This window comes from Pipistrellus kuhlii, unplaced genomic scaffold (genome assembly GCF_014108245.1).
Source record: "Pipistrellus kuhlii isolate mPipKuh1 unplaced genomic scaffold, mPipKuh1.p scaffold_m20_p_4, whole genome shotgun sequence".
Lineage (NCBI taxonomy): Eukaryota > Metazoa > Chordata > Mammalia > Chiroptera > Vespertilionidae > Pipistrellus > Pipistrellus kuhlii.
This window is the reverse complement of record NW_023425540.1, coordinates 84,293,127-84,317,106: the sequence shown is the minus strand read 5'-3', so window position 1 is coordinate 84,317,106 and position 23,980 is coordinate 84,293,127.

Genomic DNA, 23,980 nt, shown 5'->3' with positions numbered 1-23,980 from the left:
ATGTCAAGAGAATAATGTACTGATGGAAATAAGACAGGAGACAGGGTAAGAGAAGCAGAGAGATGTGAGGCCTGGATGAAATTTTCCATCACCCTTGTTTTCCCTGACAACTAGACACATCCCTACAGTTATTGTCTGTATCTGCATCTTTGAGTGACAAAGAAAAGAATGGGTTTGCTTTTCTAGTGTCTCCTGAGATAAGGAAGAATCTCCATGGCTGTGAAAGAAAACCTTCCCATGTGCCAAGAAAGCAAAAGATATAGAAAGAGTGACCAACTGGTGCTTTAATGAATTGCAGGTCACGATGAGTCTGGACCAGTGAGACCAGGCAATATGCTTACTATAGAAGAGGTCAACCTGTGTCACTTTGGATATCTGGTTTACCCCGTGAAAATGGCTTTCTGAAAAGTAGTCAGTCTGTGTTGTAGAAAGATGACTGGATGAGGAATGCTTGAAGGTCAGGAAATTCTGGGGCAGGAAGATACTGTGAGAACATTTGTAGAGATCTCGATGGGAGGAGATTTGGGTCCTACTGTGGTAGTTATCAGCACTGATTCCCCAGATGTTTTCAGTTTCCAGCTTCCATTCTCCTTGGATCCTCTGCAGTTGAGTGAGGCCATGACTAGAACATGACTAGTTCTACATATGGGCTGTGAACAGAGTGATATGTGTCACTTCTGGATTGGGACATTTAATTGACAAAGCAAGATCCTCCATAGCTCCCTTTACCTTGGTCTATCTCCATGGTACACCATTATTTCTGTACAACTCCCCTCTTTTCTCTCCCCTCCTCACTTTAGGGAGAAGGCCCTCTCTTAAGCTCTAGTCTAACCATTTAGGGATTCTTCTGAATCTTTTTCATTCTCCCATGGGCTTAAATTTTTAAACACTAACATCAACATTTGCAGACTTTCTTTTATATTGTCCCATATATATTTTTATACTGTCCCATAAGAAATAGTCCAACCATCTGTTTCAGTTGGGGTGTAGGTGCGTGGAGCAAAAAAGGAAAATAGGGAAACAGTATATCAATTAACTTTCTTAAGGAAAAGAAATTTTTTTTCAATAATACTATTAATCTATTATTAAATTCACTGGCATCTTCATTCTGCTGTTAAGCCCTTGCTATGAATGCTTTGTTTCAGACTTTATATGTTTTAGATCCAGAATCTCCATTTGTTTCTTTCTTACTATTTTATTTTTGGCTGAGATTTCTTATCTTTTCATTTATCATGAACAGATTTTCCTTTACATCACTGAGAATGGTTACAATAGCTACTTTACAAATCCTTGTCTGCTAATTCCAACATCTGGGTCAAATTGGATTCAACCTCCATACACTGTCTTTTCTTTTGAGAATGGGTCACATTTTCCTATTTCTTTGCATTTTGAGTAATTTTGGATTTACCCTAGATATTTTCAATGTTTTGTTTCAAAGGCTCTGGATTCTGTTCTAGTTTCTCCAATGAGTGTTGATTTTTTAATTTGTTTTAGGAGGCAATCAACTTTAAGAGACTCAAACTATAATACAAACTCTACCAGTGGGGCAGCTCAATTTTCAGCTCAGTAGCCATATCTGGTCCATTAGGTTTTTCTTCTTGCAAGAATGCTTCAGATGTGAGCCAGAGAGTTACTGAGAATTTATCCATAGAATGGAGGCCCCATCTCTGCCTCTCTTCCTGTGAATGCACCTCTCCCTAACTGTCCTTAAGCTCTTCAGAAAGAGTGCAGGTTTTCTAATGCAGTTTTAGTTACCACCATCTTCCCTACAGGGAGTTGGGGTTTTTATATTTTTTCCAGAGTTTATATTTGCTATCTGTGGGGAAATCTGTTCTACTGGAATTAACTTGGACATTACCAGAGCAAAATTCCACATTTCACTGAAGGATTTTAAGCTCTAAAAAATAAATTATAAATCAAAAGTACATTATCTCACAATAAAGGTCAAGCCTTTTGAGATGTATGCATCTCTATTAATAATTGCCTACACATTGTTTTTCACTTTGTCACAGACCTATGGAAATTTCATCTGAGATGGATATAGAAGTATCAAAGAAGCAATTTGGAAATGACTCTGAATTTGTAACCACTTGAGACTTCCCCAGCAGGCCAGCATCCTCTTTAAAACAAAAGGGTAAAATTTTTGAGAATGGGTCACATATATTTGAAGAGTATCTTCTAAGTGTCAAGCTCTTTGCTAGATGATTTGTCAGTAAATCACAGTTTTGCCTCATCCTATTGATGAGGAAATTTGGACTTTGATCCAATAAGTACACTGGCCAAGTCTCAAAGTTACAAAGTGCTGGATACACGCACCCTGTACTGTAAAATATCACAGTCTGTCTTTTCTATCAAGTTCAGCCAGAAATCACAAATGACAGGTGATCATGCAGGTCAGGAATGTTGGGATTCCCTCAATGGCTCGTTTAATGGAGTTCCACAGGATTCCAAGCTGATGGTTCTGTGTACGCCAGAAACTCAGAGATCCCAGATCAATCCGTCTGCTTTGAAATTTCTGACCTGTCCTTATAAAATACCAACCCCTCTCCTATTCCACTGCTGGTGCTATAAAGTACCCTTTCTGGGGGATGATTTGGCAATACCTTATTAAAATTGTTTAGACCCTTTCACTAACGAATTGTACTTCTAAGAACATAGCCTAAGGGAACAAGGCCCACTGAGATTTATGTGCAAAGATGAACACTGCAGCATCATTTGTAATGGTGAAAAATTACAAAATATCGAAATGTCCAAAAGTAAGGAATGGTTAAATAAAATATGATACAGCCATACCATAGAATATTAATATGCAGCTACCATAGAATATTAATATGCAATGGCTAAGAATCATATCCTGGAGAATATTTAAGAATGTGAAGAATTGCTGATATATGTAAATGTTGAACTAAATAAAATGGTGCAGATCACAGATCTCTATATAATATGATCCCAGGTAGAGGGTTGTATGCATGTGTGTGTGTGTGTGTGTGTGTGTGTGTGTGTGTGGTGTGTGTATGCATGCATAGCTATGTATCTATCTCTGTATGTATCTGAAAGAATATACAACAAAATGTTAACAGTAGTGATCTCTGATATTACACATAATCATTAAAATTTCTTTCTCATAATATTTCTTGAAATGAGTGTGTATTGCTCTTAAAATAAATTAATAAAATTTTTAACTTATAAATGCTATCAAGAGAAACTAAAGTATCAAATGGTGGAGAAAATGGTAATAAAGGCCCCTAAATAATGGAATTTCAAATACTTAAGGACAATAGGATATTTCAAATCAAATCATTAACATCTATGTATCAGTTAACATCTGCCACATAACAAGTACAAAGCCGTAGTGACATTTGACAAAGGCATTCATTTAACTCACATTCATTTAACTCACATGCAGGTGGGCTGGTCCAGGCTGAGCTCCCTCACATCTCTGGGTTCACTGGGTTTGGATAAACAGGCCTGAGCTGGGGTGGGGTAACTGCAGTGGCTCTATTTTACTTGCTTCTCATCCTCTCCCTGGAACCAGCGGGCAAAAGCCCACACAAGTTCTCCTCATGGTGGTGAGAAAGGTGCAAGATGCAAGCTCCCACATGCCAGCACCTGGCAAGCCTTTGGTGGCATCACACATGTTGCCATTCCATTGGCTAAACGGAATCACAGGATCAAACCCCAAATCAAAGGGCAGTCCTACTGCTTTAATGGGAGGAACTACAAAGGTACGTGTCAAAGAATGTGAAGAATTAAGACCATTAATTCTATTTACAAATGGTCACCACCCTACTTGATAGATGCTTGCATGTGATATGGGTTGGAGGCCTATGTGGCTAGAGACAGATCCTCCCACCTCCTCCACCACCACCAACACTACCCAGACAATCCTTTGTGTTCTGAGGATATCAAGCATGCCAAGTTTCTTGACATCCAGCAATTTGAGTTTGCTTGTTGTTTTGTTTGTTGGTTGCTTTGTTTTTGTTTTGTTTTGTTTTGTTTTTTGGTTTTTATACATCATGCAAACCATTAATTGTTTTTGAGATGTCAGTAAATTTATTCCATTGCACCTTTCACTGTAACATGCCTGATGACACAAAAAAATAACAGTGGTTTGAAGGGCAAGTAGTTTGTCCAAGGAACACATAAGTCAAAGCCATAATTTATAGCCACACAGGCTGGGCAGTGCAAGTGGCCAGGGCTGGGCTATGCAAACAGCAGCCACTACTAAAATTTACAATTTAACTAATAAAAATTAAATGTAACTAAGAATGCATTTCCTCAGTGACACAAATGTTCAAGGACACATATGGCTAATGACTACCACATGGATGGTGCAGACACAGAACAGTTCCATCTGTACAGAAAGTGTTGGTGGATGGTGCTGCTCCAGATGGCACCAGTGACATGAACTATGATGGGGGTGGGGGGTGACCCCCTGGAGTTGCATGATCCAGCGATCCTAATCCAGTGACCGATATAACTCACACCCAGTCTCCTGGCACTCAGTGTATTCTGTCTATGCTAAGGTTTTTGGTCAACATTTCTAGCATTGGCATTTTCTGTTCTTCCAATTTAACCAACATGTTACCTGCTGTCCGCTTACTTCAACCAGTTCCTGCCAACCCAGTGCATCCTGGGTGTTTTTCAGAGAGTAATTGGTTTCTTTGACATTCTAGCTCCTCGCTTGGCACCCTCTGGCTCTGAACCATCTCTTGGTTCTCATCCCCCAACATGACTTGTCCCACACTCTTGGCTCCAGCACATTTGTGGTTTAATATGTTGTGTTGTTTTGTGTCCCTGGACTTGGGGTCGTTTGGACATTCTGTCCCTACAGCTAGAATTCTGTCCCTAAATTGTCCCACTTCATTACCTGGTCTTTAAGACTGGGTTTCTGCCGAGACCGGTTTGGCTCAATGGATAGAGCGTCGGCTTGGGGACTGAAGGGTCCCGGGTTCGATTCTGGTCAAGGGCATGTACCTTGGTTGCGGGCATATCCCCAGTAGGGGGTGTGCAAGAGGCAGCTGATCAATAACTCTCTCTCATTGATGTTTCTAACTATCTCTCTCCCTTCCTCTCTGTATAAAATCAATAAAATATATGTATATAAAAAAAAAAAAAAGACTGGGTTTCAGCCTGCCCACACTCATTCAGATGCTTCCCTTGACAATATGCCAGGTTTCCTTTATCCTTGCCCCTTTGCTCCATAGCCTGGCTTTCCTTCCAGGCTGTGAGCTCCCTCAGACAGGATAGCTCATGTAGTTCAGGTGATTGAAGTGGCCCCAGAGCCAGACCCTCCTGGGTAGAACCACTGTTCCATCCCTTGCTGACTGTGAAATCAAAGAAAAGAGGCTCATTTTCTTCATCTGTAAAATGAGGATAATAATAATAGGGGTGATTTGGAGATGAACTGCAATGACACCTATAGGAAACTTAGAATAGTGCTGCTATACTTTGAGCCTACTAAGTGTCTCCTCTTCCATTTTATTTATTAAAATATGTTTGTATTGATTTCAGAGAGAGGAAGGGAGTGGGAGAGAGGAATAGAAGCATCAATGATGAGAGAGAATAATTGATTGGCTGCTTCCTTCCCCCTCCTACTAGGAATAGAGCCTACAACCTGCAACCCGGGCATATGCCCTAAGTGGGAGTTGAACCCTGACTTCCTAATTCATAGTTCAAACTGAGCCACACCAGCCTAGCACCTCTTCCTCTTTATATTGCAGGACTGCTGCATGCAATAGATGCTCAGTTGCTGCTTCCTAAATTAGTACAATGCTAGGAGACCCAAACTACTTCAAAGGAAGTTCCATGGATTATCATGGGACTACAGAAGAACCAGACATTTTTAAAGAATCCCTCAAAAGAAACTTGGGGGGAAAACTGCTTATTATGGCCAGGAAGAAAGCACAGCTCTTTGTCTGGAATGGTTTTTCCTTCACACAGTCCCAACCAGGGGGCAACTCCAAATTCCCAATGAAGGCTGCCCTCCTGGCTGCAGAAGTGGTTAAGGATTTCCGCAAAGGACTTCTCTGCTGGATCAGTTTTGAGGCTCCATTCAAAGAAAATTATCATAAAATGCCAATTGCGTATTAGGCACTTATTATGAGCCAGTGATTCTCAAAAGAGGGGGGCAATTTCTCCACCCATAGTGGACATTTGCCTGGAGACATCTTTGGTTGTCACAACTGGGGTTGGGGGTGTGACTGGCATCTAGTGGATAGAGATCAGGATGCTGCTCAACACCCTACAGGGCACAGCATAGCCCCTTAATGACCCAGCCCCACATGTCAATGGTGTTAAGGTTGAGAAACCCAGTTGTGCCCCAAGACACGAAGCACTGTAAGTTTTGTCTCATTGAATTTTCATCCTGCCGATTTATGAATGAGGCACTGTGATTCACCATTGCCCCCATTCTCCAAATGAGGAAACTGAGGCCCTGTTATGCAAACTGTTCAGAGTCACAGAACCAGGACCAGATTCAAACCCAGGGGGCCTGACACAGAGCCCATGCTCTTAGTGGTTGCCCATTTTGGGGACACCACACCCTTTAAAACCACTTAGTTTAACAGTAAGAAACCGTTTGTCATCACTTAAACCCAAGTTAGAGGGAGCAGCCTTAGTGGCCCAGGCGCCTGCTCCAGTCCCCGCCACAAGCTCTTGGGCAGCATGTGATCCTGGGCACACCATCTTGGGCATCGAAGCTTCTATTTTCCCATCTGTAAAATGGGGGAAGGATGCCCATCTCGTGGGGTGCTTTTAAGAGTTAAATCTGAGAGGAATGTGAAGCGCCTGACAATTAGTCTGACACTCATTAATTGGTAGCTGCTGCTGGGACTGCTGTCCTTGTCAGCATCACTGTTATTGTTCCCATCCCCTCGGAGGCCCTATTCCCTCCCACCCGATCCCGGGGAAACAAGAACTCAGTTTTGTGGCCGGTCCCAGTGCGCCAGCTGGCACTCCGAGACCAGTGGGATGTTGCCTCCCCACGCCAGATTTCACCCTGCAGAGGGGCCTGCGCTTCAGGAGGATGAAGCAGCTCAGGGGAAAGAGGCTTGTGGCTGGGACTGGAACAGGTGCCTGGGCCACTAGTGCTGCTCCCTCTCTCCTGGGGATTGGATCATCCTGGTTCCTCCATGAAGAAGCACAGGGACTGCCCTAGCTGGTTTGGGTCAGTGAATAGAGTGTCTATCTACGGACTGAAGGGTCCTGGGTTCGATTCCGGTCAAGGGCACATGCCTGGGTTGTAGGCTCAATCCTCAGTAGGGAGTAAAGGGTGCAGGAGGCAGCCAATCAATGAGTCTCATTATTGATGTTTCTAGCTCTTTCTCCTTTTCTCTTTCTCTCTAAAATCAATATATATATATTTTACAGGGAGCTTTAATGCTGGGAGCAGCAATGGAAATGGTGGGAAATGGTGGCCAAGGGGGTGAGGGGACTCTTTAAAGAGAAAAAAAAAATTATCTCTGCTAACTGTCTGGGTTAGTTATCTTTTGGAAGGTGACAAGAGAAGGCAACAGCCAAACTGGAGAGAATATGCTAGAAAAGCTCCCAAATCATGGGATGTGGGGTTGGTTAAGGAAGAGCTTTCACGAGGCCTCTCAGACCCAAGACCAGCTTCATGTCTCTATCAATAACAAAAACAGCCATAATAACACCCACCATTTGTAGCTCACTGTGTGGCCAGCACTGTTACAACTGCCTCGCATTCATCATCTGTAACCCTGTTATGTGTACCCATTCAGAGGCCTGTTGAGTCAACACATAAAGGGTGCTCAGAAGGGGGCAGATAGGAAGTGCTATGGAAGCAATTGCCACCGCCATCATCATCATCATCATTTCTACAGCTGTTGCTTTTATTACCGCCCTGCAAGATAGATGCTATCTCCAAGGAAGAGTAGGACTAACAGAGGCTCAGAGAGTCTGGTTGCCCACAACAGCAAAGAAGGCAGGAAAGCACAGTGGGTAAGCCAGCTGGCTTTGGCATCGGACTGCCAACTTTCAAATCCTGACTTGATTGTTTAGTAACCACCTGCCAACGTGGGCATGTTATTTCCCCCGAGCCTTGGTTTCCTTTCCTGCAAAATGAAGAAAGAGACTACAATACAAGTTAGGGTAAGGATTTAATCTGTTGAATTGTGAAAACTCAGGTCTGGATACAGAAGGTAGAATTTAGCGTGTTTGTATTTTGTGGAGTTTAAGCCCCCCCCCCCCCCCCCCCCCCGCTTTTAATGAAAGAGGAATGAATTTCTGGGGAGAATTGATGTGGCCTCGTCTGTGAGTGGTCAAAGAGGACCACCTTGGTCTGTGAGAGGCCTGAGAGGACAGAGTGGACAGATGCCCTGAACCAAGAGTGGTTTGTGTGGCACTGTTGCCCAGGAAATGCCAGGTGAAAAGCCACAAGAGAGTGCTCGGAGAGCCCTATGATGCCCCAGGATCTCTGCTAGACTTGGGGCGCTCTTGCTGACCACCCTCCTCAGTGGTTCTCTAGGGCAGGAAAGACCTCTATCTGCCCTGTCTGTGGTCAAGGCCTCATTGCGGCCGTGTGTAGATACTACCGAAGCAAACACCTCCCCACCCCTGACAACCAAGAGCCCAAGGCAACCTCTGCACACTTAGCAGGCCGCCAAGAAGACATCCTCCTCCCACTATGGTGAGCTAAAGTGATCCCACTTGAGTATTCCGAGCTGAGACAGTGGGAAGTGGATGTCACCATCCAGATATTTTCATTCTCATCAGCACCTCAGGCTGGGCTGCAGGTTGAGGAATATCCACTGGACTCTGTTCTCAAGTCCCTCCAAAGACTCTGACCCTCCAGTAGTGACCTCTTTCCTCTGCCCACCAGCAGCCTGGAAACAAAGCCAGCCTTCCCCTCTCCCACACGGCCATGTGGACTGGTCAGCAAGCACTCCCTTAGCTGGGAGGGAGACGGCAGGAAGTAGCCTGGGTCCCTGCTTGCTCTACCTCTGAGGAGGGGGCGGTGCTGGGGGAGGACAAGGCTTTTATACACAAAGCAGATGCGCCATAAACGCATACTCCCTGGCACAGACACTCCGGGGGAAATGCTGCTGATTTTACCCACTCGTTCCTCTGAAAATAACTGCACACTCTAGCTGCCAAGTTTCCGGAACAGAACAAGTGCTGAGGAACGGGGAACCGATGAAGAGATGGAGTTTTGGGTAATAGGAAGTAAACCACGCTGCTTTGCCCAATGACAGGTCTCTAAAAGAGGAAAAGTGTTCGTAATGGGCTTTAGCATGTCCAATGTTTTTAATGATAGCCATACTGATTGCTATCGTTTTTAAAGCAGATACTCTCTCCTGATGTTTTACCTATACAGCTCCATTTAATTCTGCTGGTACTAGTGGCATCCCCATTTTTACAGAGGAGTAAAGTTAAGACTCAGATAGGTTAAGCAACTACACTGAGGTCACACAGAATAAAATAGCAGAATCATGATTCAAAGCCTGACTTCTTAAGTATTACCTTCTGAAATGGCCTCTCAAACAATCCATTCACCTGTACCTCTCAATAATAGATGGATGGATAAATAGGTAGGTAGATAGATGGTAGGTAGATAGATAGATAGATAGATAGATAGATAGATAGATAAGCAGAGAAGGAGAGTGAAAATACTATGATGGATGTAAAACATTTCTCTAGTACTCACTTTTCCAAATAAAGCAGCTGAAGTTCCTAGAGGTTGAATAAAATTTGCTCTCTGCCACACAGTTAGCTGAAATCAGAACTCATCAGTGTCATATTCGTTGACTATGTGTTAAGAGTTTGCTATGTATCAGGCACTGCACTAGGTGCTGCTGGAGACAGGCCTGCCCTTATGGAGCTTACAGCCTAGCAGGGCAGTAACAGCAAAGCTGGGTATATACTGCAATAGGGGGAACCTCCCTATGGTCCAGGTTGCATCCTTGATGAGGAAGAGTTTATCCAGATAGTCACTGGAAGAACAGGTGTTAGAGAAAGACAGACGGGCACACCCATAATGACACAATATGCCCCCCAAAGATGTTCACATCTTAATCCCTAGAATCTATAAACCTGTTGTTACCTGGCACTGCAAAGAGATTTAGCAAATGTATTCATATCAGTTAAGTAAAGATCTTGAGATGGAAAGGGTAATCTGGATTACCCAGGTGGATCTAATGCCCTTTAAAAAGGAAGGTTAGGCCCTAATCCCATGTTTGGCAAACTGCGGCTTGAGAGCCACATGTGGCTCTTTGGCCCCTTGAATGTGGCTCTTCCACAAAATACCATGGTCTGGGTGAGTGTATTTTGAAGAAGTGATGTTAGAAGAAGTTTAAGTTTAAAAAATTTGGCTCTGAAAAGAAATTTCAATCATTGTACTGTTGGTATTTGGCTCTGTTGACTAATGAATTTGCCAACCACTGCCCTAACCAGTTTGGCTCAGTGGACAGAGCATCAGCCTGCAGACTCAAGGGTTTCAGGTTTGATTCTGGTCAAGGGCATGTACCTTAGTTGTGGCACATACCCAGTAGGGAGGTGTGCAGGAGGCAGCTGATCAATGTTTCTCTCTCATCTATGCTTTTAGCTCTCTATCTCTCTCCCTTTCTGTCTGTAAAAAATCAATAAAATATTTTTTTTAAAAGGAAGGTTAGAAAAAGATGCAATGGTGGAAACAGAAGTTGGAGTGATGCACTTTGAAGATGGAGAAAGGGCTGGCTCATGAGCCAAGGAATGTAGGAAGCCTCTAGTTGCTAGAAAGACAAGGAGACAGATTCTTCCCTAAAGCCGCCCCTCCCCCCACCACACACACACACACACACACACACACACACATGGAACGCAGCCCTGCTGACACCTTGCTCTTAGCCACCAGAAGACTCATGTTGGACTTCTGACCACAACTGTAAGGTAATCAACTTGTGTTGTTTTAAGCTACTAAGTTTCTGTTAATTCATTACAGCAGAAATAGGAAAATATTACAATGGGCTTTTTAGTTTAAGATAAAACTGTACTTCCCAAAATAGCAAATAAAAAGATATTTCAGGTCTACATTATTCATGCACAGGGAGATGTAAAGGAAGAAGTGGTTTGAGATGGGAGACAGAAACAGAGATACCATCGCAAACAGAAATAGAGACAATAGATACCAACTGCATGGAGGATTGAATTGCGTTATTCAAAAAGAGATGTTAAAATTTTAACCTCCAGCCTTAACCAGTTTGGCTCAGTGGATAGAGCATCAGCTTGCAGGCTGAAGGGTCCCAGGTTCAATTTCAGTCAAGGGTATGTACCTTGGTTGTGGGCACATCACCAGTAAGGGGTTATGCAGGAGGCAGCTGATCGATGTTTCTAACTAGCCCTCTTCCTCTCTGTAAAAACATCAATATTATATATATATATATATATATTTTTTTTTTTATTTTTTTTTTAAATCCTAACTTCCAGTACTTCTGTGACCTTATTTGGAAATATGGTCTTTGCAGATATAATTAGTTAGTCTGAAGTCTTACTGGAGTAGGATCGGCCCCTATTCCAATATGACTGGTGTCCTTTTAAGAAGAGAAGAATTTTGGCACAGACGAAGGGAGAACATCATGTTATAACAGAGGCAGAGATTGGAGTTATCCAACCACAAACCACGAAATGCCAAAGATTGCCATCACACACCAGAAGCTAGGAGGAGGCAAGGAAGGATTCCCTTACAGGTTTCAAAGGGAGTAAGGCCCTTCAGACACCTTGATCTCAAACTTCAGCCTCTAGATATGCATGTGAGACAACACATTTCGGTTGTTTTAAGCCACCTAGTTTGTTGTACTTTGTTATGCAGCCCTAGCAAACTGATACACCTACTTCATAAAGCCCCATCCACTGGACCTTTGGGATATTGTTACTAAATATGTCACATTTCTGCAGCTAAGGGCATATTTTCAGCCCTCCTATCAAAATTTGTCATATTTTTATGTTTCTGAAACTTCCTACCTCAAATATGTACATTTAGTAGACTATCATCCTTACTTTGTTCCTTCACTTCTTCCTTTTCATTTATCACCTGAAATTAGTGGTGCATTCTATATAATAAAAGGCTAATATGCAAATCAACCAGTCAGAACAACCAGTTGCTATGATATGAATTGACAACCAGGGGGCAGACACTCAATGCAGGAGCTGCCCCCTGGTGGTCAGTGCACTCCCACAGGGGGAGCACTGCTCAGCCAGAAGCCTCTCCTGCTTTCATGGCAGTGCTAAGGACCCCTTGGGGGATGTCTGACTGCTGGCCTAGTCCCACTTCCCATCAGGCCTAAGCTGGCAGTTGGACATCTCTTGAGGGGTCCTGGATTGGGAGAGGTTGCAGGCCGGGCTGAGAGAACAGCCCCCTGCCAAATGCACAAATGTCATGCACTGGGCCTCTAATCTTATAATAAAGAGCATTTTGGAATCAAGACAATGAAATATGAAGATATCCAGTAGACTTCAAGCACCATGAATGCAAGGATACCTCTGCATCCCTGTACAGTGAGTCCTCACTTAATGCCATCAATAGGTACTCCGACTTTAAGTGAAACAACATATAACAAAACCAGTTTTCCCACAGGCTAATTGATATAAACAAGCATTAAGTTCTTAGGCATCTCATCAATGTTAGAAGGAAACAACTTTGAAAAAAATGTTATCTGAGGGCCTGCTATACCTAGAGCAGAGCCTGGCCGGTGGTAATCTTGTTTAGTAAATAATTGCATATTGGAAGCAAGGCAGAAAGGTCAGGTAAGAGGGGCAGGGAGGGGTCCGGACTTTCTCCAAAGTACCCAGAAGGAATTGAGATAAGGGCTGGATGAGGCCCCAAGCAAAGATATCCCTCACATTCATGAAATATTGGTTTCTTCCCTAATTCCCATTAAGCTCTATGACTGTAATACTACAATTAATTTTCTATTGAGAACTCCATGTGGTCACATAATCTCCCTTTAAAGTTGGAGAAATCCACCAGAGCCATATCAGTTTCTGAAGAACGTTACCTGGGAGGGGAAATGACCAGCTCCCTGGAGAAGGCAGATGGTTGGGAGAGGGGCACAGGATTGGGGAGAACAGCAGCTGGGAAAGTCTCCGAGGTGCATGAATCCCAGGGGATATTCTCCAGGGACGTGGTCCAGGACAGGAGGTGGTGTATGTAAATGAATCAGGTCAATCCAAAGGTCAGCTCAGCCCCAGACACCAGGCTTGGCTCTGTCCCTAGCCCAGTGTAAGGTGACACCATTTGGAGCCTCAAGGTTATCATGTGAACAAGAAGCACTTGAGACAAGGTGAGGAAATGACAGCTGCTCTATGCTGGCACTTCATTGGGAAATATCAAGTGTGAGACTGATGGTCTGGGGTGACAGTGGGGAGGGTATGTGGTTAATGGCCTTAGCCAGGGTTCTCAACCTGGGCCAACTATACCCCTCCCCAAGGGGACATTTGGCAACATCTGGAAATATTTTATTACATCTTGGGGAGAGACAGGGTATGATTGGCATATAGCAAGTGGAGGCCAGGAATGCTGCTCCACATTGTACAGTGCACAAGACAGCCCCCTGGACAGAAAGAACTATCCGGCCCAAGATGCCAGTAGTACCAAGTGTGAATAACTCTGGCCCATATCCTACTGGCATTCAGGTTTGAAATTTTTTAAAGGAAGTGGAGGTGGGATGTAGAAAGATAAAATAAGTGGATCAATGCATGGTGGGTAGGTGTGTGGGTGGATGGATGAGAGAGAGAAAGAGAGAGAGAGAGAGAAAGAGAGAGAGAGAGATACAGCCTTATGCTATCCGTCTATAGCTAGAACAGACTGCCAGAAACAAATCAGTTTTACTAAAAGAGATATGTTGACAGGAAGCCAGGAAGGCTGGTCAACACTTTAATTGCTCTAACCACTCACCCTTTAGTTGAGACATTGTTAGCTGAAGCAGCCTCCACCTTGTTTGTCTCATGTAAGTTTCTGTTATTTCTTGCCTAAGGGCTACATGTAAATTTCTGTTTATATTGCCTAAGATGTTTTCCCCAAAGCCTCAATCAAAGGGATGGCAGGGCCAGAGCAGGAGTAGTTCTCCCACTAGAGTTGGACTACCGCCTGGCCCCCCATATCGCCAAGTTGAATTTCTTCAAGTCTCAAGTCTTTTTATTTGTATGTGGCCCTTCTCCAGAACCCAAACCCTGAACTGGAACTCTTTGCACATGGGACATGAAAGAGATTCCTACAGCAGACTCTATCTCACATTCTGCTTTGAGGGCCGAGCACATAGAGTTACAAGGCCTTGCATGGGAAAATGCTCTCCTATCAGACTAGCATCATACAGCACAGAGCTGCCGGGGAACAGAGCTGATTGGTCACCACAGCGGCCTTCACACTGTGGGCTCGTCTCCATTTGCCTCCGTTCCATGTGAAAGGAAACGGGGTCAGAGAGCTGCCCAGAACAGTCCACAGCTGGGCTGTGGATAAAGACACACTCCCTAAAGAGCCCCTCAACCTGTGTCATGTCCCCCTTTCTCTATGCCCCCACTTTTCTGCATCATACTTGTCACAAATGTGGTAATTCAGTAACTACTGTTATTATCTTTTAAGGATCATCTCTCCCGCCGACCACAGTAAACTCCAAGCCATCAAATCCAGGAAGGCTGGTGCCTTGTGTGGCTGCTCACTATGACAGCTCCAGCAATGAGCCAGGAGCTAAATGAACAAGTGAACACAGGAGATACCTGCACTGTCAGGACCAGAGCCTGACCAATTTGGCTCTGACCAATGAGATGCCCAGAGGAGGCTGGAGTCAAGGCTGCCTACCAGTATCTGAGTTGTGTCCTCACCATCTGTGGGAGTCACCTTTTCTTCTGTCTGCTTAGCTTCATCATCTGGGGCCTCAAAGCTGTGGAGCCCGCTTTGGGTCTAACCTGCTCTGAGCCATATGCAACCCATTGAGGAGTGGAATGGGGTCTGAGAAAGCAAGTCAGAACACTCTGGGCCACGAGAAGTCAAGGTCTGAAGAATATGACGTAACTCAGCAAATGTGTAGACAGGTTTGGCATCTTTATTTTCCTGCTAAGTACTAATTACTCATTCCAGGTCTAAATAGTGGCAAGTTGCCTTCCCCAAGGAGACAGGCTGCAGACACTAGAGGAGAGGTGGGGAGAAGGGAGCTTGATGGGAAGACTGGATGCCACCTTTGCTGCAGGTGGAGTGAGGAAGAGCATCCAGGATCAGCTACCTTCCAGGGTGGCTGCAGCCTCCTGCAAGGTTATCTGCAGTGGGCACAGGTTCAAAAGCAACGGGCTGATAAAAGTGAGTCATTGTCACTCAGCAAGAGCCAACTCAGCTGCCCGGGGCTCCGTGACGTGTGTCCCCAGAAACAAAGTTATTCAAATTCTGGAATGGGTATTGCCTGAGTAAAGGGCATAGAAATGTCCGTGCCCATAAAGACCGGCTGCTCTATGGCAGCCAGAGTGGCTGACAGAGCCAGGATGGTCAGCTGACAAGTGCCACCTGAAATGAGCCTCAGGCTGGAGGCAGTGTCATACCCTCTAGACATCTGTCCTCAGGCTCCTAACCCAGCTCCCTGGCTGCCTAGTCGTGCAACCTTGGGCAGGGACACCTCTCTGATCCTCAGGTCCCACACCCCTAAATGGTTACTCAGAGCCCTTCACTCTCTGAAATTCATGCAACAGCTATGAATAGCTCCAGGCATTCTTCTTCCCAGGGCTGATGTTGGTATTTTATTTTTTATTTTTTTAATATATTGTATTGATTTTTTACAGAGAGAAAGAGAGAGGGATAGTCAGAAACACTGATCAGCTGCCTCTTGCACACTCCCTACTGGGGATGTGCCCACAACCAAGGTACATGCCCTTGACTGAAATCGAACCTGGGACCCTATCCACTGAGCCAAAATGGTTTCAGCCTGATGTTGGCATTTTAACCTGAAGTTTCTGTTCTTTCCACCAGCCTATTGGTGAAGGGTCCAGGTTCCAGAATCCAATTGTCCAGGTTCAAATCCCAGCTTCATCATTTATTAGCTCTGTGACTTTAAGCAGGTTACTTACCTCTCTGAGCTTGTATTTCTTCATGCTAAAGATAATATAGCCAACAGAAGGGCAGGCAGGTAGTGTTTTCTCAAATCCCCACATTAGGCATCCAGCTTTGGATTGGATTCCCCAGAATCCAACATCTCTGGGCTGAGGCTCCTGGGACCTTCCGTTTGGGGCAGAAGAGAGAGCATTGTTATAATCACGGTTCACAAAGGCCCCTCGCCAACATGCTTTCTCTCTCTCTTGCCCTTGCGTTATTTTCTTTGTAACACCTATTATGATTCGGAATGATCTAGTCAGTTCATTTACTCACTTGTTATCTATCTTCCTCCATTGGATTTGAGTTCCATCAGATCACACACTTCATCTACATCCTGATTGTATTCCTACCAGCTAGCATATCACCTGGCACCCAGCAGGTGCTCAACAAACATCTGTCACTGAATGAATGAAAGAATGAATGAATTATCATTATTCAGCTGCTTCTTACATTAGCCTTCCCAAAGTAAGTTTCTCCATATTCCCAGTCTGCAGAAGAGGAAATGAAGCTACATGGGGGTCAGGAAAACCTGAAGTCACTCAGCAGTGACTGAGTCACTGTCCTGAGAAAGTGGTTGCTCTTTATTGAGAACATGTAGGTAAAGGCAGAAGTACCAGAAAGAGGTGAGAGGCTAGGGAAGCGAGCTTTGATCCTGCCTATCCCGGGTTCCAACTCAGCACTACTGTAAACTGAGTCGGTGAGGTGACTTCCCTTGGGCCTCAGTCCCCCCATCTATAACACAGGATAATACTATTAATATGTGTTGGAATTATCAGAAAGATTAAGCACACTTTGCACAGTGCTCGGCACATAGTAGGCCCTCAGTAAACAGTAGCTATTGTGCATTCCTACTGCTACTAACTGCCTCATGGGAAATTCCACCACACTGGCTTCCTTGCCCTGCTCATCATTTTCTCTCCCCCTTCACTTACTTTTGCTCACTATCATCTCCAAAGAGAAGCATCCCAGCCTCCTCAACCCCCTACCCCCCAGAAAGCGCTTTCCACACTGTTCCACTCCCACCACACAAGCCGGCAGCCCACACAGCTCTGTTCTCTGTTTTAGGCTGCGCGCTCCCCATGCCCACCCGGGCCTCTGTCCTCCCCCGCCCCTTCCCCCTCCTCCCACCTGCATGTGTGTGGCACATGTGGGTGCACGCGTTCCTGCCGCATGTCAAGCCCTCACTTGTGGGTGGAGAGCCCCGGCTGCCACAGCGGAATCAGGAGAGCAAGTCTCTCCGCCCCCTCACCCCTTAATCCACTGCAGTCTGGCTCCTCCCTGTGGCACATGAGCCTGCCAGAGCTCAGGTCCTAATGACTTCCACCCTCCACGTCCAGCATAGTTTCCGGGGCCCTTGTGTCTCCTGGGAAATTCTATTTTGATGACCACCAGCCTACTACCACCTTATTCTCACTCCCTCCTCCCTCGGTTTCTCTGACCTAGCATGCTCCCAACTGTTCTTCTGTTCTTGTTCAGATTCACTCACTCCTACATTCTTCCCCTCAACACATTTATTGAGCGCCTACCCTGAGCTGAACATTGCTGGAACATGATGGAAAGCAAGGCAGGCCCTAGGAGACAGTGTGTTCCCTATGGGAGGAGACTTTGCATCAACATTTCCTGGAGTCAAATCCCACCTCTGCCAATTTGCTAGCTGTGTGTCTTGGGGCAGCTTGCTTACTGTCTGGGCCTCAGTGGAGATCAATGGTGGGGTTTGCATTCAATCCTATAAAGTGTTGAGCCTGGTGGGCTTCCGTTGTTTCCCCCACCCTAATCAGCTTTCTGCATACCCATCAGAATAATCCTGAAACATAAACTAGGTCTTGACTATTGCTCACTAAAACTTCCTCAAATGCCTTCTGTAGCCTAAACATACAATCCAAACCCCTCACTGTGGCTTATTCAGGCTGATCCTCTGACCTCATGTTGGACCACAGAAGTTCATTCCTGCAACAGGACCTTTCGCTGTTCCCTCTGCTCAGGATGTTGATTCCTGCCTTCTCTCCACCCATGGCATGCCCAGGCTTTCTCTCAGCAGACCCTTCATGCTATTCTGGTCTCAACTTAAATGCTGCCACCTCAAAAGCCTTCCCTCACCACCAGGGAGCAGGCTGCTCGTGTCCCACCCTGGTCCCTGTCACCAGACCACTGGGTCTGTCTCACGGCTACTGCGGGCTTTGGCTATGTGTAGCTCACTGCCACACCTTGTCCAGAGGATTGTCTTTGGCTGAGGGAAGTGCCTGGGAGATGATGTCCTCCCTGTGGCCAATGACTGACTGATGGGGACAGGGAGCCCAGCACCCTTGCCTCTGGGCAGGACAGGATCTGTGACACAGTTCACACTACAGAGCACCAGTGGGACCGGCCAGAGCTGGACTTCTGAAGCCACCTCTTCACCCAGCAGCTCCCATGCCCCCTGGCTGCCCTCTTTGCCTTCCTCCCAGAGCACCCCTCAGCTAATCACACTGGAATGCCATCTCAGACTCTGCTTCTGGGCACCCAACCTAAGACAAGTTGGGACTTTTTATCTTGGTTTCTTTCTGAGTACCTAGCTTAATTATTAATTACTAGAGGCCTGGTGCATAAAATTTTATAAAAGTCATAAACCATGAACAGCACTCAGCCCCCAGAGGGGGTTTATCAGCACTGGTGCCAGGCCAGGCCCTTAGGTATGGTCTCAAGACCTTCAACACCTGGGGCTTTTTGCAAAGCCTACAAAAGGTTGAGAAGTGTAATCCATATTTGGGGAACAAAGACACCAAAAGAGTATAAAGGAAAAGCTCCCCCCATATTGCTTTGCTTGGATTTTGTAGGCACTCCTCTGAGACCACCGGCATGATAAAGCTGTGTAACTCCATTTCTCTAAGCATCACTTGGATTTCTTCAGTTTTCTACAACACCACCACGGTGGTGAGATTAATAGCAGTAATGACAGAAAATTGTGCTGAGTTCCACCTTGTGCCAGATGGGGCTGCACGCCTCCTTAGAACTCTGACAGAGCTGCCTAGCATATAACAGGAACTCAATATATATTTGATGAGTTAATTAATATAATGTGACAAGCACATTATCTATATTATATTTAATCCATATGACAAGCCTCTGAGGTGAGGAAACAGAAGCTCAGAAATATGATTACTTACCTCCAGCCAACAGTTAGGATTGAAAAGCAGAGTGACCAATCCCAGAGTTTGGTACATAATTACTGTGCTCTGAGGACATTTTCCCATTGATTTTTGTTTTTATTTTTTAAATATATTTTATTGATTTTTTACAGAGAGGAAGGGAGAAGGATAGAGAGTTAGAAACATCAATGAGAGAGAAACATGGATCAGCTGCCTCATGCACACCCCCTACTGGAGGTGTGCCCGCAACCAAGGTACATGCCCTTGACCAGAACTGAACCTGGGAACTTTCAGTCTGCAGGCCTATGCTCTATGATGGAGCATACAATGGAGGTACATGCCCTTGACCAAAATCAAACCCAGGACCCTTCATTTCGAGGGCCGACACTCTATCCACTGACTCTGCACCTTAGCTTCAGCCAAACTGGATGGTCCACTCCCTGTTCACAACACATTTCTAGGCCTTTGAACCTTTGTTCAAACTGCTGGGACTTTGCTTGGAATTCCCTTTATGCTCCTGCATTCAGATCCTCTATGAGCTTTCTCAAAAACATATCTATCAAGAATTCTTTACAGATTAATCACCAGCCATTGTGAGTTCCAAAAAATCCCTAGTGTACTTTACTCAATCCTTGCTCATGAATTCACTCATTCATTCAACAGGTATTTGCTGAGCACCTGCTTAGGGCCAGCCTCATTCCAGGTGCTCAGCATAAAGAGATGAATCAGTCACAGTCCCCTGATGCAGAGGTCCATCTGTTCATCTCTCCATCCACCTATCCATCCACCCATTCAGCAAATATTGACTGAGCTCCTACTGTGTGCCAGGCATTGTTCTAGGGGTTGAGAGTACAGCGGTCCCAATAACTGCCCTTGTGGCTTATATTTTAATGGGAGAAACAGACAAATCTATAATAATAAAAGCATAGTATGCTAATTAGACCGAACGACCTTCCGGATGTCCTTCAGGATGACCTTCCAGACAAAGCTGGGGCTGCAAGGGAAGCCTGGGTCCCAAGTGCCAGAGGGAAGCCAGTGCTGGCATCCTACTCTTGCACAAATTTTGTGCATCAGGCCTCTAATAAATAATAACCCTAGTGTATATGAAGGGCTGTCTAGCGTCCAGGAATTCTCCTAAGCACATCTCATATCTTAGCGATTTAATCCTTACATCAACCTTATGCTATAGGTGTTGCTATCCCATTTTATAGAGGAGGAAAGTGATACTTGGAGCAATTGAATAATTTGACCAAATCACTCAGCTAATAAATACCTCGTGGACCAAAATCCTAACCCAGACCATAGGATCTATGCTCTTAAATCAGTATATTATACTGTTTTCTTAGTGATTATCCATATAAACAAGAAACAAGTCAAAAGATGGGAAGTGCTCTGCTTAAAAATAACTAAGTAAGATGGAAGAGACTGGCAAGAGCCTGAGGAGTGGTCAGGGAAGGCCTCCCTGAGGAGGTGACATCTGAGCCAAAATCTGAATAACAACAAAGAACAAGCATATGAAGTGGTTGTCAGACTTTAGGGCATTTCAGAACCCCCTGAGAATGTAAAAATGTGTAAATTCCCAAGCCTCATCCTGAGAGAACCTGTGCTTTCTGTCACCACCCAGTCAAAAAGCAGAGACAGGGATTGGATTATAAATTTGCATTTAATAATATCAGATGCTGGAAAACTGGGAAGGTGATAGGTAAAAACCCTAACATCCACCTTCCCCTAAGCTTGTTAGGAGTAAGCTTACAAGAGGGCCGAGACAGGGAAGGGAATAAAGGTAGGGAGCACAAAGGGGGTTCTGGTGATGTGTGGTCCTGGAATTTGAGTCCCTGTGGGGGTCTTGGGTCTTGTGGTAAGTGTCTTCATTACTGGTCCCTGGAAGAGGATGGTCAAGGTTGTGGAACCTGTTAAGAGGTGACCTGGTGTGTGTCATCCTGGTGCTTCTGAGACCTAATGATCAGCTAATCAGCCTCTGCATTCCTAGTGGCCAGGCTATAAGGTCAGAGCTGAGTTAACTCTCTGTTCTTGCCTGGTCAATGAGACCTACAACAAAATCTTATCCAGAACAGAAGGTTAAGTATGTACATTTGATTAATTACACATTGTATTAGTAAAGGGGAGGGAAGGGAAGAGAAGAAGGAAAAACTTGTATTTTAATTCTACCTTTGTACCCCTATCAGTCCTAGATCTACTATGTCAAAATGCAGTGGTGAAGGCTGTGTTTTTTTTCTTTGTTTTTTGTTAATTCTCACCTGAGGATATATTTCCATTGATTTTTTTTTTTTAAGAGAGTGGAGGGCAAACAGAGACACAAAGAGAGGGAAACATCGATGTGAGAGTCACATATCAATTGAGCAAGTTTGCAACTGAGGTATGTGCCTTTGACCAGACCCTTCAGTCCTGCAGACAGACGCTCTGTCCACTGAGCAAAATCGGCCAGGGCATGAAGGCTCTACTTTTTTTTTTTTTAAACATACCCTCCAAGACATTTAATAGTCAGGCTTAGAAGCCATAGGGCAAGAGACAAACAAGCTGATAGGTGGACAGGAAACATATAAATCAGCAAGTTATACCATGACCATGAACCCCAGAGCTGTATCCAAGGAGCTAAAATACAGCCCTGCAATTCAGCCTTTCTGGCGAAATCAGGAAAGCATAGAGTTAGGGAGCATCTCTGGGAAATATTTTAAAGGATCAGTTGAGTTTGCAAAGCAAAAGAGCAGAGTGTGTTCCAGAGAGAGGGCAGCTGGCATCAGAGGCCCCAGCAAGCACAGGGTAGCAAGTAGGGAATATGGTAGGGTGGGAATAGCTGGGTTTGGGGCAGGAGAGGGTCAGACTGGGAAGGATTTTGCAGAGTCTCTAGGATGTTGGGAGTTTTCTCCTGAAGTCACTAGGAGACCCCAGAGATCAAGTAGGGGTCTGGTTGGAGTAGCTCCCATTGACAGAGAAATGGCTCCGAGTAGAGTTAGCAGTAAGAGGTGGTGGCAATAAAGAGTTTATAAAGAAATAAAAAAAGGCCTAAATTGGGAGCATAAAGGTGGTTTTCACCCTTTCTATAGTGTCTCCTGGATTAAAATTAGTCTGTGCACTTGCCACATCTCCTTGCTAAATTGTAAGCTACTCTAGTGGAATTAACACTTTTATAAATTATTGGCTAAAGCAGGTTTCTCAACCTCACTACTAATGACATTTTGGACTGATAAATTTCTGTTGTTGGGAGCTGTCCTACTTACACTAGGATGTTTAGCAGCATCCCTGGCCTCCACCCACTAGATGCCAAGAGCAACCCCATCATAACTAGTGACAAGAAAACTGTCTCCAAACATTTCCAATTGTCACTTAAGGAATAAAATCACTCTTGGTTGAGAACCTCAGGGTTAAATTAATAGAATGTGGGGTTCTACCCAATCTCAGCTCTACCACTTCCCAGCTGGTTGTCCTGAGCAGACTGCTTCACCTCTCTATGCCTGTGTTTTCTCATCTACCAAGTAGGGATAATAAAGTATTGATCTCACAGGGTCTATGTAAAAATTAAATACAATGATTCATGTGAAGTGCATACTCAGTGAATGGCAGCTATCGTTCCTTATATTTTAAGGAAACAAGCACTTAGCCAAAGGCTGGCCATACCTTAAGTGCTTATTAATAAATGGCAGCTACTGTTACTTCTAATGTTACTTTCTTACTCATATCTGCAGCACTTCCATTGGCACCTGGGATGGGCTTGCACATCCTTGCCAAAAGGTCAGTAGATTGGAATGAGAATGGGCTGTGATCCTGGTACTGCTGGCATTTTCTCATCATCTCTGAGTACACCAAAAGTTTGGGGGTACTTATGGTGCCCAAAATGCAGCAACTATACTCTCAACCCAAGAATTTCCCAAAGGTGTATTCCAAGGAATGCTCAGTCAAAAGGTACTTATCCTAAAGAAGGCTCTCAGGCCAGGAAATACAGGTTATTACATTTCTTTTTAAGCAAATCATGCATGTTTGGTTAATAAAAGCTCTGAGACACATGTGTCAAACACAAGGCCCGCGGGCCAAATCCGTCCCGCCAGGCCTTGCAATGTGGCCCGCACCGCGCTGTCATCACTGCACTCCGCTGTGTTTCCATCACAATGACAGTTTATGACTGTTCAGTAAACCATTCGGCCCGCGATTTAGGCTGGATTTTAGATTTTGGCCCCTTCTCTGATTGAGTTCGACACCCCTACGAAATCCTGCAGTCATCATTATTAGAATTTAAGCTCTAGGAAATCAGTGATCAAATCTATCTCACTATGGTATCCCCACTCTTTGAACAAAGCTGAACAAGGGGACAGTCAATAAGCATGTGATCAATGAATAAAGGAAATGAATATCTATATGAATGAACTTGTTAATTAAAGAACCCAGTTTGGCTATGTTTAACCCAGTGTTTCCCAAACTTTTTGGATCTCTGCGCCATGGCTGTCCCCTAGGATGAGAGCCGCAGACACACATTGGAAAACATAGCCCCTCTCTGGGATGGCAAAGCAACTGTGAATGACTGCAAAGGCAGGAATGCCCACTGTGCACACGTCTGACTGCTATGGTTCACCGTGACTTCATCTTCACTTACAATTAATTGAAAACATGTTGTCTTAGCTCCAAAATGAGGCTGGAGAGAAAAGAAAATACAGTCTTAGGGACTCTTGACACAAGGGCTCACATTTTTTTTTTTTTTTTTAAGTAACTGTGGCAATCTCTGTGCCATCACGTGTGCGATGACATGATGATGCTAACATCACCCATAGTGGTG